Source organism: Lactuca sativa, chromosome 9, assembly GCF_002870075.4.
Source record: "Lactuca sativa cultivar Salinas chromosome 9, Lsat_Salinas_v11, whole genome shotgun sequence".
NCBI lineage: Eukaryota > Viridiplantae > Streptophyta > Magnoliopsida > Asterales > Asteraceae > Lactuca > Lactuca sativa.
Genome location: NC_056631.2, coordinates 135,926,062 through 135,939,271, shown reverse-complemented (window position 1 = coordinate 135,939,271; position 13,210 = coordinate 135,926,062).

Below are 13,210 nucleotides of genomic sequence, written 5' to 3'. Positions count from 1 at the left end.
TTTTGCTAAGCTTCAGGCGAATGCCAGGAAGCGCGAGATCGAGTTGGAGACCCAGGCCAGGGAGGAGGCCGAGTCTCAACGGGTGGATCGGCGGCCGGCTCAGTCTCAGCCAGCTGCCAAGCGGACTAAGTCCGCCGATCCGAGGACGGGAAGCCAGAAGGACCGCACTTGCGGAAAGTGCGGCAAGGGTCACGAGGGGACATGTCGATCAGGTGCTTGCTACAAGTGTGGCAAGGAGGGGCACATTGCTAGGGATTTCCCCAAGGGGTTTATGGTTTGCTTTCATTGCAACCAGACCGGCCATCGGAAGGCCGAGTGCCCTCAGCTTCACCAGGGATCTGCACCTGCTGCTAGGGCTGCTGAGACTCGACCAGTGAAGGCCGAGGCCCCGAGGGCTCGTGGGAGAGCTTTCCAGTTGACTGCAGAGGAGGTCCGCGCGGCGCCTGATGTTGTGGCTGGTATGTATTCTTTCATGTAATTATTATTATTCTTTTATGGGATGTTATGCTTATTTCATGATATGCGTAGGTACTTCTCTTGTGAATTCTGTACCTGCTTTAGTATTATTTGACTCGGGTGCGAGTCGGTCTTTCGTATCTCTGGCCTTTAGTCGGCATATCAGTGTTAGTCGTGAGGCGTTGAGGTGGCCTCTGAGAGTTTCCAAGTTGATGAGAGAGTGATTTGTGCCACGAAGGTTCTCCGGGGATGCGTGTTAGAGATTTTCGGTGTTGAGTTTCCGTTTGATCTGGTTCCTATTGCGATGGGTGATGTCTGTGTCATTGTGGGCATGGACTGGTTGAGCAGATTCGGCGTAGTTATCGACTACGAGCGTCAGCTGGTGACCATACGAGACCCTAGTGGGGGAGTTCTTTCGGTGTACGGCAAGGGTACACATTCGGGATCAGCTTTTTGTTCGGCCGCTAGAGCGAGGCAGTGTCTACAGCAGGGCTGTAAGGGTTTTGTGGCGTATGTGATGGATACGCAGGTGACTTCCGAGAGGCCGATTTCAGTTGAGGAGGTTCCGGTGGTGCGTGAGTTTCCAGATGCTTTTCCCGAGGAGTTGCCGGGTGTGCCTCCTGTGAGGCAAGTGGAGTTCAGTATCGATTTGGTTCCGGGGGCCGCGCCTATCGCTAAGGTGTCTTATCGCCTTCCACCTCCAGAGATGCAAGAGTTATCCTCGCAGCTTCAGGAGCTGCAGGGGAAGGGATTTATTCGGCCAAGCAGCTCGCCGTGGGGAACGCCTATCCTGTTCGTCAAGAAGAAGGATGGTTCACACCGGATGTGCATTGATTACCGGGAGTTGAACAAGCTGACGGTCAAGAATTGTTACCCGTTACCGAGGATCGACGATTTGTTCGATCAGTTGCAGGGAGCATCTTGGTTCTCCAAGATCGATTTGAGGTCTGGATATCATCAGGTGAGAGTGCGGGATGAGGACGTCCAGAAGACAACGTTCAGGACGCGTTATGGGCATTATGAGTTTGTGGTGATGCCTTTTGGGCTCACTAATGCCCCGGCTGTGTTCATGGATCTCATGAACCGAGTATGTAGGCCGATGTTGGATCGGTTGGTGATTGTATTTATTGATGACATTCTGGTATATTCGAGATCTAGGGAGCAGCATGAGGAGCATTTGAGAGAGGTCCTTGGGGTTTTGAGATCGGAGAAGCTTTATGCAAAGTTCTCCAAGTGTGATTTCTGGTTGCGGGAGGTCCAGTTCTTAGGACATCTTGTTAACTAGGAAGGGATATTGGTCAATCCGGCCAAGGTTGAGGCGGTGATGAGTTGGGAGGTGCCGAAGTCACCCTCTGAGATCAGGAGTTTCCTAGGGTTGGCAGGGTATTATTGGAGATTTATCAAGGATTTCTCCAAGATCGCAGTGCCACTCACCAGATTGACCCGGAATGGTGTTGCTTTTTCATGGGGTCCCGAGCAGTAGGCCTCCTTTGAGACACTTCGCCAAAGGTTGTGCGAAGCCCCGGTACTAGCTCTCCCGGAAGGGATGGAGGACTTTGTGGTATATTGTGATGCATCGATTTTGGGGCTGGGAGCGGTGCTAATGCAGAGAGGGCATGTGATAGTATATGCATCGAGGCAGCTGAAGCCTCATGAGACGAGATATCCCACCCATGATCTAGAGTTCAGGGCAGTAGTGTTCGCCCTCAAGATTTGGCGTCACTACTTGTATGGGGTTCGGTGTACGATATACACGGACCATAAGAGTTTGAGGTACTTGATGGATCAGCCCAACCTAAATATGCGACAGAGAAGGTGGTTGGATGCGGTCAAGGATTATGATTCTGAGATCTTGTACCACCCAGGCAAGGCTAATGTGGTAGCCGATGCGTTGAGCCGCAGGGCGGAGAGCACTCCACTGCGGGATGTATGTTTGAGATTGACCGTGATAGCTCCGGTATTGGATGCCATTCGTGGGGCACAGGCCGAGGCTGTGCAACCTGAGATGCAGAAGAGGGAACGGGTTGTTGGTTTGGTATCAGGATTCGTTACGGATGGTCGAGGGCTTATGACTTTTCGGGGTCGGATATGGGTACCGTTTGTGGGCGGTACGCGTACTATTTTGATGGAGGAAGCGCATCGATCAAAATTCTCGATTCATCCCGGGGCCACTAAGATGTATTTGGATTTGAGAAAGGAGTATTGGTGGCCCTGTATGAAGACGGACGTCGCGTGGTTTGTTGAGAGGTGCTTGACCTGCCGTAGGGTTAAGGCCGAGCACCAGAGGCCGCATGGCAAGTTGCATCCATTAGAGGTTCCCGAGTGGAAGTGGGAACAGATCACTATGGATTTCATCACCAAATTGCCGAGGACTGTCAGAGGCGTTGATGCAATTTGGGTGATTGTGGACAGGTTGACGAAGAGCGCTCACTTCCTTGCCATCAGTGAGAGTTCTTCAGCAGAGAAATTGGCGGAGATGTAGGTGAGGGAAGTAGTATCTCGGCATGGGGTGCCAATCTCGATTGTTTCAGACTGTGATGTGCGTTTCACTTCCAAATTCTGGAAGAAATTTCATGAGGAGTTGGGTACTAAACTGCATTTTAGTACCGCATATCATCCCCAGACAGACGGTCAAAGTGAGCGGACGATTCAGATGCTTGAGGACATGCTCCGAGCATGTGTGTTGGATTTCGGGGGTAGTTGGGATGCGTATTTACCCTTGGCAGAGTTTTCCTACAACAACAGCCATCATTAGAGCATTGGTATGCCACCCTTTAAGCTGTTTTATGGGAGGAGGTGTCGGACCCCCATTTGTTAGGGAGAGGTTGGGCAGAGAGTGATGGGCAGTACAAAGATCGTGCTTCAGACGACAGAGCAGATTCAGCAGGTCAGACAGAGGTTGTTGACCGCTCAGAGCTGACAGAAGAGTTATACAAACAGACGCCGGTCCGAGCTTGAGTTTCAGGTCGGTGACTTTGTTCTCCTGAAGGTCTCTCCTTGGAAAGGAGTGATTCGATTCAGGAAGAGGGGCAAGTTGGGGCCCCGATATATTGGTCCTTTCCGTGTGATCGCGAGGGTAGGCCGGGTAGCCTATCGTTTGGATTTGCCAGTAGAGTTGGGGCAGATTCACGACACTTTTCATGTGTCGCAGCTGAGGAAGTGTATAGCCGATGAGTCGACAGTGGTTCCATTAAATGATATTCAGGTGGATGCAAGCCTGAATTATGCTGAGAGACCAGTGGCCATCAGAGATCGGAAGATCAAGGTTCTGAGGAACAAGGAGGTACCCCTGGTGTTGGTTCAGTGGCAACATCGGAAGGGATCAGAGATGACCTGGGAGCAGGAGCGTGAGATGCGTGAGCAGCATCCAGAGCTATTTTCAGAGCGAGACTTCGAGGGCGAAGTCTAGTTCTAGTGGGGGAGAGTTGTAACAGCCCGGATTTCCAGGTATCTTTTATGCTTATGATTTTGATGTTTTGTGAGGGGACTCGGCGAGTTGGAGCTCAGACTCGCCGAGTAGGATCGCGGTTCTGGACGCGGGTTCGCGCCTGGACTCGGCGAGTCCAAGGTATGGACTCGGCGAGTCCGCGCTGTTTAATGAAACCCTAATTTCTCGGGTTTGGGACCTATTTAAAGGGCTCAATAAGCCCTAAATCAATATAAACATCAACATAACATGGAATAGCTCGAAGGTAGTACCTCAAATGTGATGTTCTGGACCTCAAATCTTCAGGTTGACACCCCGTGCTGAGATACTACTTCCCTCACATACATCTTTGCCAATTTCTCTACTGAAGAACTCTCACTGATGGCAAGGAAGTGAGCGCTCTTCTTCAACCTGTCCACAATCACCCAAATTGCATCAACGCCTCTGGCAGTCCTCGACAATTTGGTGATGAAATCCATAGTGATTTGTTCCCACTTCCACTCGGGAACCTCCAATGGCTGCAACTTGCCATGCGGCCTCTGATGCTCGGCCTTAACCCTACGGCAGGTCAAGCACCTCTCAACAAACCACGCGACGTCCCTCTTCATACAGGGCCACCAATACTCCTTTCTCAAATCCAAATACGTCTTTGTGGCCCCAGGATGAATCGAGAATTTCGATCGATGCGCTTCCTCCATCAAAATAGTACGCGTACCGCCCACAAACGGTACCCATATCCGACCTTGAAAAGTCATAAGCCCTTGTAACAACGGAAATTTTAAAACAAATTTTTCATTTCTCAAAAATGTATTTCCATCCAAAATAAGGCATAAAGATCCAATGTATCATGTCATAATACAAATCATATAAATCCCAAGATCATAAATCTTCCATCAGTGTGTACAGATCACGCCGACGCCTTCCCACGGTCCTCGCTAGTACTTGAAACACATATCACAAAAACTGTAAGCATAAATGCTTAGTGAGTTTCCCCAAAACACAACCTACGCACATACGCCTTTCCAGGCCCTGACCTTCCGGTCCATATGTCTCAGGGGACTTCCGTCCCGACTAGGTAAATCTTCCGGTCCTACCCATGCCAACCTTACGGTCCACATTACAACGCCTTCCGGCCCATAACATATTCGCCTTCCGGCCCATAACATAGTGCCTTCCGGCCCATATCAAGCATATCATACATGGCATATATAACGATAAACTTATCACACATAACACATATGTCTCATACCATATCCGACCTTCCGGTCACACAGTCAAACCCTTCCGGGTATAGTATAGTGAGAAGACTCACCTCGTGTATCTCGATAACTCGCGAATCCTGGAAATCACTCGTGCTCGATCCTCCGAGCTATAATCCTCCTATAACATCATATGTCTCTAATTAACACTTTTACCACTAAGGTTGACTACCCCTACAAGTCAACACTTGGTCAACTCTGGTCAACGGTCAACGGTCAACTTTGACCGGACTCGGCGAGTGCACTAGAGCGACTCGGCGAGTCTAAGCGTTTTCACCAACTCTCTAGGATTCTCGTTTTGACACGTCGAGTACTCCCCTGACTTGACGAGTTCCACCTGGTATGAATCGTGGGGCCACCCCGACTCAACTCGTCGAGTCTCAAGAACAACTCGGCGAGTTCCAGTTCGACTCAGTCCACCTGTCAACCCTCTCTAACTCGCCCTGACTCACTGAGTCAACCCATAACTCGGCAGGACCACTCACTGAGTGGTTAAGGACAATCTTCATGCTACTCGCCGAGTCTGTTCGTCGGACTCAGCGAGTCCATGCCATGCATCAACTCAAACTTGCTTCTGAGGTCAGATCCGCTCCAACAATTCATAGATCTGGCCCTCCTAAGCTTATTCATCATGTAAAGTCCATATCTTGGTGCTCATAACACACCCCATGACTCATAAATGGTGTTTTGACCTTAAGCACAAAGATCCCAATACAAAACCCTCATGGATTCATAAAAAGCTTAGACAAAGGGACACTCTGGACCTCCAAGGGTCTAGATCTAGAACCTAACTCGCTTAAGGGACCAAGGAAGCACTAGATCTAGCCACAAAATGGCTCAATAAGCCCTAAATCAATATAAACATCAACATAACAGAGAATAGCTCGAAGGTAGTACCTCAAATGTGACGTTCTGGACCTCAAATCTTCAGGAAGTGGCTCCTCTTGATTCCCCTTAGCTATTGCTTCCTTCCCTTTGCAAGATAACACCTCCAAGGTCAATAATGGCTTCTTACTTTGCTCCAAACGCTCAAACTCGCTAGGGTTTCACTCAGGGGACTGGTGAGCACAAATGACGGCCTTAAGGCCCTTTAAATAGGTCCAAAACCCGAGAAATTAGGGTTTCATTAAAAGCGCGGACTCGCTGGGTCCATACCTTGGACTCGCCGAGTCCAGGCGCGAACCCGTGTGCAGAACCGCGATCCTACTCGGCGAGTCTGAGCTCCAACTCGCCGAGTCCCCTTACAAAACATCAAAATCATAAGCATAAAAGATACATGGAAATCCGGCCTGTGACAACTCTCCCCCACTAGAACTAGACTTCGCCCTCGAAGTCTCGCTCTGAAAATAGCTCCGGATGCTGCTCACGCATCTCATGCTCCGGCTCCCAGGTCATCTCTGATCCCTTCCGATGTTGCCACTGAACCAATACCAGGGGTACCTCCTTGTTCCTCAGAACCTTGATCTTCCGATCTCTGATGGCCACTTGTCTCTCAGCATAATTTAGGCTCGCATCCACCTGAATATCCTCTAATGGAACCACTGCCGACTCATCGGCTATACACTTCTTCAGCTGTGACACATGAAAAGTGTCGTGAATCTGCCCCAACTCTGCTGGCAAATCCAAACGATAGGCTACCCGGCCTACCCTCGCGATCACACGGAAAGGACCAATATATCGGGGCCCTAACTTGCCCCTCTTCCTGAATCGAATCACTCTTTTCCAAGGAGAGACCTTCAGGAGAACAAAGTCGCCGACCTGAAACTCAAGCTCGGATCGGCGTCTGTCTGCATAACTCTTCTGTCGGCTCTGAGCGGTCAACAACCTCTATCTGACCTGCTGAATCTGCTCTGTCGTCTGAAGCACGATCTCTGTACTGCCCATCACTCTCTGCCCAACCTCTCCCTAACAAATGGGGGTCCGACACCTCCTCCCATACAAAAGCTCAAAGGGTGGCATACCAATGCTCGAATGATGGCTGTTGTTGTAGGTAAACTCTGCTAAGGGTAAATACGAATCCTAACTACCCCTGAAATCCAACACACATGCTCGGAGCATGTCCTCAAGCATCTGAATCGTCCGCTCACGCTGACCGTCTGTCTGGGGATGATATGCGGTACTAAAATGCAGTTTAGTACCCAACTCCTCATGAAATTTCTTCCAGAATCTGGAAGTGAAACGCACATCACGGTCTGAAACAATCGAGATCGGCACCCCGTGCCGAGATACTACTTCCCTCACATACATCTCCGCCAATTTCTCTGTTGAAGAACTCTCACTGATGGCAAGGAAGTGAGCGCTCTTCGTCAACGTGTCCACAATCACCCAAATTGCATCAACGCCTCTGGCAGTCCTCGGCAATTTGGTGATGAAATCCATAGTGATCTGTTCCTACTTCCACTCGGGAACCTCCAATGGCTGCAACTTGCTATGCGGCCTCTAGTGCTCGGCCTTAACCCTACGGCAGGTCAAGCACCTCTCAACAAACCACGCGACGTCCGTCTTCATACAGGGCCACCAATACTCCTTTCTCAAATCCAAATACATCTTAGTGGCCCCGTGATGAATCGAGAAATTCGATCGATGCGCTTCCTCCATCAAAATAGTACGCGTACCGCCCACAAACGGTACCCATATCCGACCCTGAAAAGTCATAAGCCCTCGACCATCCGTAACGAATCTTGATAACAAACCAACAACCCGTTCCCTCTTCTGCATCTCAGGTTGCACAGCCTCGGCCTGTGCCCCACGAATGACATCCAATACCGGAGCTATCACGGTCAATCTCAAACATACATCCCGCAGTGGAGTGCTCTCCGCCCTGCGGCTCAACGCATCGGCTACCACATTAGCCTTGCCTGGGTGGTACAGGATCTCAGAATCATAATCCTTGACCGCATCCAACCACTTTCTCTGTCGCATATTTAGGTTGGGCTGATCCATCAAGTACCTCAAACTCTTATGGTCCGTGTATATCGTACACCGAACCCCATACAAGTAGTGACGCCAAATCTTGAGGGCGAACACTACTGCCCCCAACTCTAAATCATGGGTCGGATATCTCGTCTCATGAGGCTTCAGCTGCCTCGATGCATATGCTATCACATGCCCTCTCTGGATCAGCACCGCTCCCAGCCCCAAAATCGATGCATCACAATATACCACAAAGTCCTCCATCCCTTCCGGGAGAGCTAATACCAGGGCTTCGCACAACCTTTGGCGAAGTGTCTCAAAGAAGGCCTGTTGCTCGGGACCCCATGAAAAAGCAACACCCTTCCAGGTCAATCTAGTGAGTGGCACTGCGATCTTGGAGAAATCCTTGATAAATCTCTGATAATACCCTGCCAACCCTAGGAAACTCCTGATCTCAGAGGGTGACTTCGGCACCTCCCAACTCATCACCGCCTCAACATTGGCCGGATCGACCAATATCCCTTCATGGTTAACAAGATGTCCTAAGAGCTGGACCTCCCGCAACCAGAAATCACACTTGGAGAACTTTGCATAAAGCTTCTCCAATCTCAGAACCCCAAGGACCTCTCTCAAATGCTCCTCATGCTGCTCCCTAGATCTCGAATATACCAGAATGTCATCGATAAATACAATCACCGACCAATCCAACATCGGCCTACATACTCGGTTCATGAGATCCACGAACACAGCCGCGACATTGGTGAGCCCAAAAGGCATCACCACAAACTCATAATGCCCATAACGCGTCCTGAACGCTGTCTTCTGGACGTCCTCATCCCGCACTCTCACCTGATGATATCCAGACCTCAAATCGATCTTGGAGAACCAAGATGCTCCCTGAAACTGATCGAACAAATCGTCGATCCTCGGTAACGGGTAACAATTCTTGACCGTCAGCTTGTTCAACTCCCGGTAATCAATGCACATCCGGTGTGAACCATCCTTCTTCTTGACGAACAGGATAGGTGCTCCCCACGGCGAGCTGCTCGGCCGAATAAATCCCTTCCCCAGCAGCTCCTGAAGCTGCGAGGATAACTCTTGCATCTCTGGAAGTGCAAGGCGATAAGGCACCTTAGCGATAGGCGCGGCCCCCGGAACCAAATCGATACTGAACTCCACTTGCCTCACAGGAGGCACACCCGACAACTCCTCGGGAAAAACATCTGGAAACTCACACACCACCGGAACCTCCTCAACTGAACTCGGCCTCTCGGAAGCCACCCGCGTATCCATCACATACGCCACAAAACCCTTACAGCCCTGCTGTAGACACTGCCTCGCCCTAGCGGCCGAACAAAAAGCTGATCCCGAACGTGTACCCTCGCCGTACACCGAAAGAACTCCCCCACTAGGGTCTCGTATGGTCACCAGCTGACGCTCGCAGTCGATAACTGCGCCGGATCTGCTCAACCAGTCCATGCCCACAATGACACAAACATCACCCATCGCAATAGGAACCAGATCAATCGGAAACTCAACACCGAAAATCTCTAACACGCATCCCCGGAGAACCTCCGTGGCACAAATCACTCTCTCGTCGGCTATGGAAATTCTCAGAGGCCGACTCAACGCCTCACGACTAACACTGATATGCCGACTAAAGGCCAGAGATACGAAAGATCGAATCGCACCCGAGTCAAATAATACTAAAGCAGGTACATAATTCACAAGAAAAGTACCTACGCATATCATGAAATAAGCATAACATCCCATAAAAGAATAATAACAATTACATGAAAGAATACATACCAGCCACAACATCAGGCGCCGCACGGACCTCCTCCGCAGTCAACTGGAAAGCTCTCCCACGAGCCCTCGGGGCCTCGGCCTTCAATGGTCGAGTCTCAGCAGCCCTAGCAGCAGGTGCAGATCCCTGGTGAAGCTGAGGGCACTCGGCCTTCCGATGGCCGGTCAGGTTGCAATGAAAGCAAACCATAAACCCCTTGGGGCAATCCCTAGCAATGTGCCCCTCCTTGCCACACTTGTAGCAAGCACCTGATCGACATGTCCCCTCGTGACCCTTGCCGCACTTTCCGCAAGTGCAGCCCTTCTGGCCTCCCGTCCTCGAATTCCAACCCTAGGAAACTCCTGACCTCAGAGGGTGACTTCGGCACCTCCCAACTCATCACCGCCTCAACCTTGGCCGGATAGACCAATATCCCTTCCTGGTTAACAAGATGTCCTAAGAACTGGACCACCCGTAACCAGAAATCACACTTGGAGAACTTTGCATAAAGCTTCTCCGATCTCAGAACCCCAAGGACCTCTCTCAAACGCTCCTCATGCTGCTCCCTAGATCTCGAATATACCAGAATGTCATCGATAGTGTTGTAACAGCCCGGATTTCCAGGTATCTTTTATGCTTATGGTTTTGATGTTTTGTGAGGGGACTCGGCGAGTTGGATCTCAGACTCGCCGAGTAGGATCGCGGTTCTGGACGCGGGTTCGCGCCTGGACTCGGCGAGTCCGCGCTGTTTAATGAAACCCTAATTTCTCGGGTTTGGGACCTATTTAAAGGGCCTTAAGGATGTCATTTGTGCTCACCAGTCCCCTGAGTGAAACCCTAGCGAGTTTGAGCATTTGGAGCAAAGTAAGAAGCCATTATTGACCTTAGAGGTGTTATCTTGCAAAGGGAAGGAAGCAATAGCTAAGGGGAATCAAGAGGAGCCACTTCCTGAAGATTTGAGGTCCAGAACATCACATTTGAGGTACTACCTTCGAGCTATTCCCTGTTATGTTGATGTTTATATTGATTTAGGGCTTATTGAGCCCTTTTGTGGCTAGATCTAGTGCTTCCATGGTCCCTTAAGCGAGTTAGGTTCTAGATCTGGACCCTTGGAGGTCCAGAGTGTCCCTTTGTCCAAGCTTTTTATGAATCCATGGGGGTTTTGGATTGGGATCTCTGTGCTTAAGGTCAAAACACCATTTATGACTCATGGGGTGTGTTATGAGCACCAAGATATGGACTTTACGTGATGAATAAGCTTAGGAGGGTCAGATCTATGAATTGTTGGAGCGGATCTGACCTCAAAAAGCAAGTTTGAGTTGATACATGGCATGGACTCGACGAGTCCGACGAATAGACTCGGCGAGTAGCATGAAGATTGTCCTTGTAACGACCGAAAAATACAACGAAATTTTAAATTTTTCAAAAACATCTCGATTCCAATAATTCTTTACAAAAAGGGTTTTCAATATAAAACATTTAACGTGTTCCCAGAATCACAACACTACAAAATCATGAGGAGCGGTATGATCACGCCTTCGCCTTGCCACGATCCCCTGAAGAACCTGAAAAACATGAAACCACAACTGTAAGCCCGAAAGCTTAGTGAGATATCCCCAAAATACCAACCACAAATACCATACACGCATAACATGCCATAACATATCCGATCACAGAAACAGCCATGCTCTCCGGGTTTACTGTGTGACTGGTCCGCCGCACCGGCCAACAGTCCACCTGGTCCACCCTCTGAGTCTATCCGCATACATCGAGTCTGCAGTGTGATTGGTCCGCCCGTTCCCGGGCCTTCAATCCCCCTGGTCCACTCTCTGAGTCTACAGTATGACTGGTCCGCCCGCTCTGGGCCTTCAGTCTGTCTGGTCCACTCTCCGAGCCTTCGGCACGTTTGGTCCGCCCCTATCGGGACCTACAGCCAATCCGGACCGCTCGCTGGGCCTACGTGAGAACCGGTCCGCCCTGGGTATCTTGGCCTACTGCACACAGCAGGACCCGCCTCAACCCAACTCCAGTCCAAACATCCATGTGCACATACATACATATAATCATAGATAGAGCAAATCACAGGCCTCAAGCAGATCTAACAGATCACATAACATATAATCATCCTAACCAGGATACTGACCTAACAGGTCACTAGCATGGCGCCTCCCTATCTCTCATTATACTGATCTCAATCAGGCCTCTAACATACACCATCCTAACTCACAGGATGCAAACATATCATAGCACAACAACATAACAATAACATAGCAAAAACTACCCGGATCTCAATCCGATAAGGGCCGGCCTTGGTGCCTTAGACCCCGTTAATATAGTGAGGATAACTCACCTCGAAACTGCCGACTGAACAGATAATCCAAGCTACTCCGATCACTGATACGACCTCCACCACTGGCCAACCACCAATGCACTGAACTCAAAACAATAATCAACAATTACTAAAATACCCCTGGAAACCACTGATCAACCCTTGGACAAAGACAAGGTCAAAGTCAACCCCTGACTGACCCTACTCGCCGAGTCAACCCTATGACTCGCCGAGTTCCCATACTCAGAACTTCTCTCAACCCGCGACCTAACTCGCCGAGTCACCCCGAGACTCGCCGAGTCCAACAACTCAGAGTCCACTCACACACAACTCACCGAGTCATCCCTTGACTCCCCGATTCTCGACTCAACCAGAGAATATCGGAACTCTTCGACAAGACTCGCCGAGTCTAAGGCTATCATCAACCTACTCGCCGAGTTGTTCATACAACTCGCCGAGTTTCAGTCTATCTTCATCCGACTCGCCGAGTTGTTATTCCAACTCGTCGAGTCCCAGCTCATCTTCAAGCAACTCGTCGAGTTCACCCATGTGACTCGCCGAGTACCACCGATCTGAATCCATTCAGAAGCATTCCAGGCCATGCAAATGATCCAAAACCTAGATCTAGCCTCATACAACTCATCCATCACGTAAAGTGGCAAACTTTACGTGAATCCAAAGAGATCTAGGCCTTATTCACTTATAACTAGGGTTTGGGACATGCAAGCTTCACTAAACACTCCAACACAGGGACTTTCATGCTCTCTGATTCTCCTCTATTCCAGATCTGAGGTAGCAACCTCAGATCTAACCTCTAGACTTCCAATTACATCCATAGACAAGATCCCACAAACCCCAAAATGAAGAAACAACATACAATCAGTCCAAGAACGAGATATTACCTCCAATGGACCCCCCAACTGCAATGAAATTCGGATCCAAGCAAAGCCCCTTGCCCCAAGCCTTCAATCTCACAAAATTCCTTCAACAAACTCCTCCAATGCTCCAATTACACTCTAATCTCCTTCAATCGCACTTTC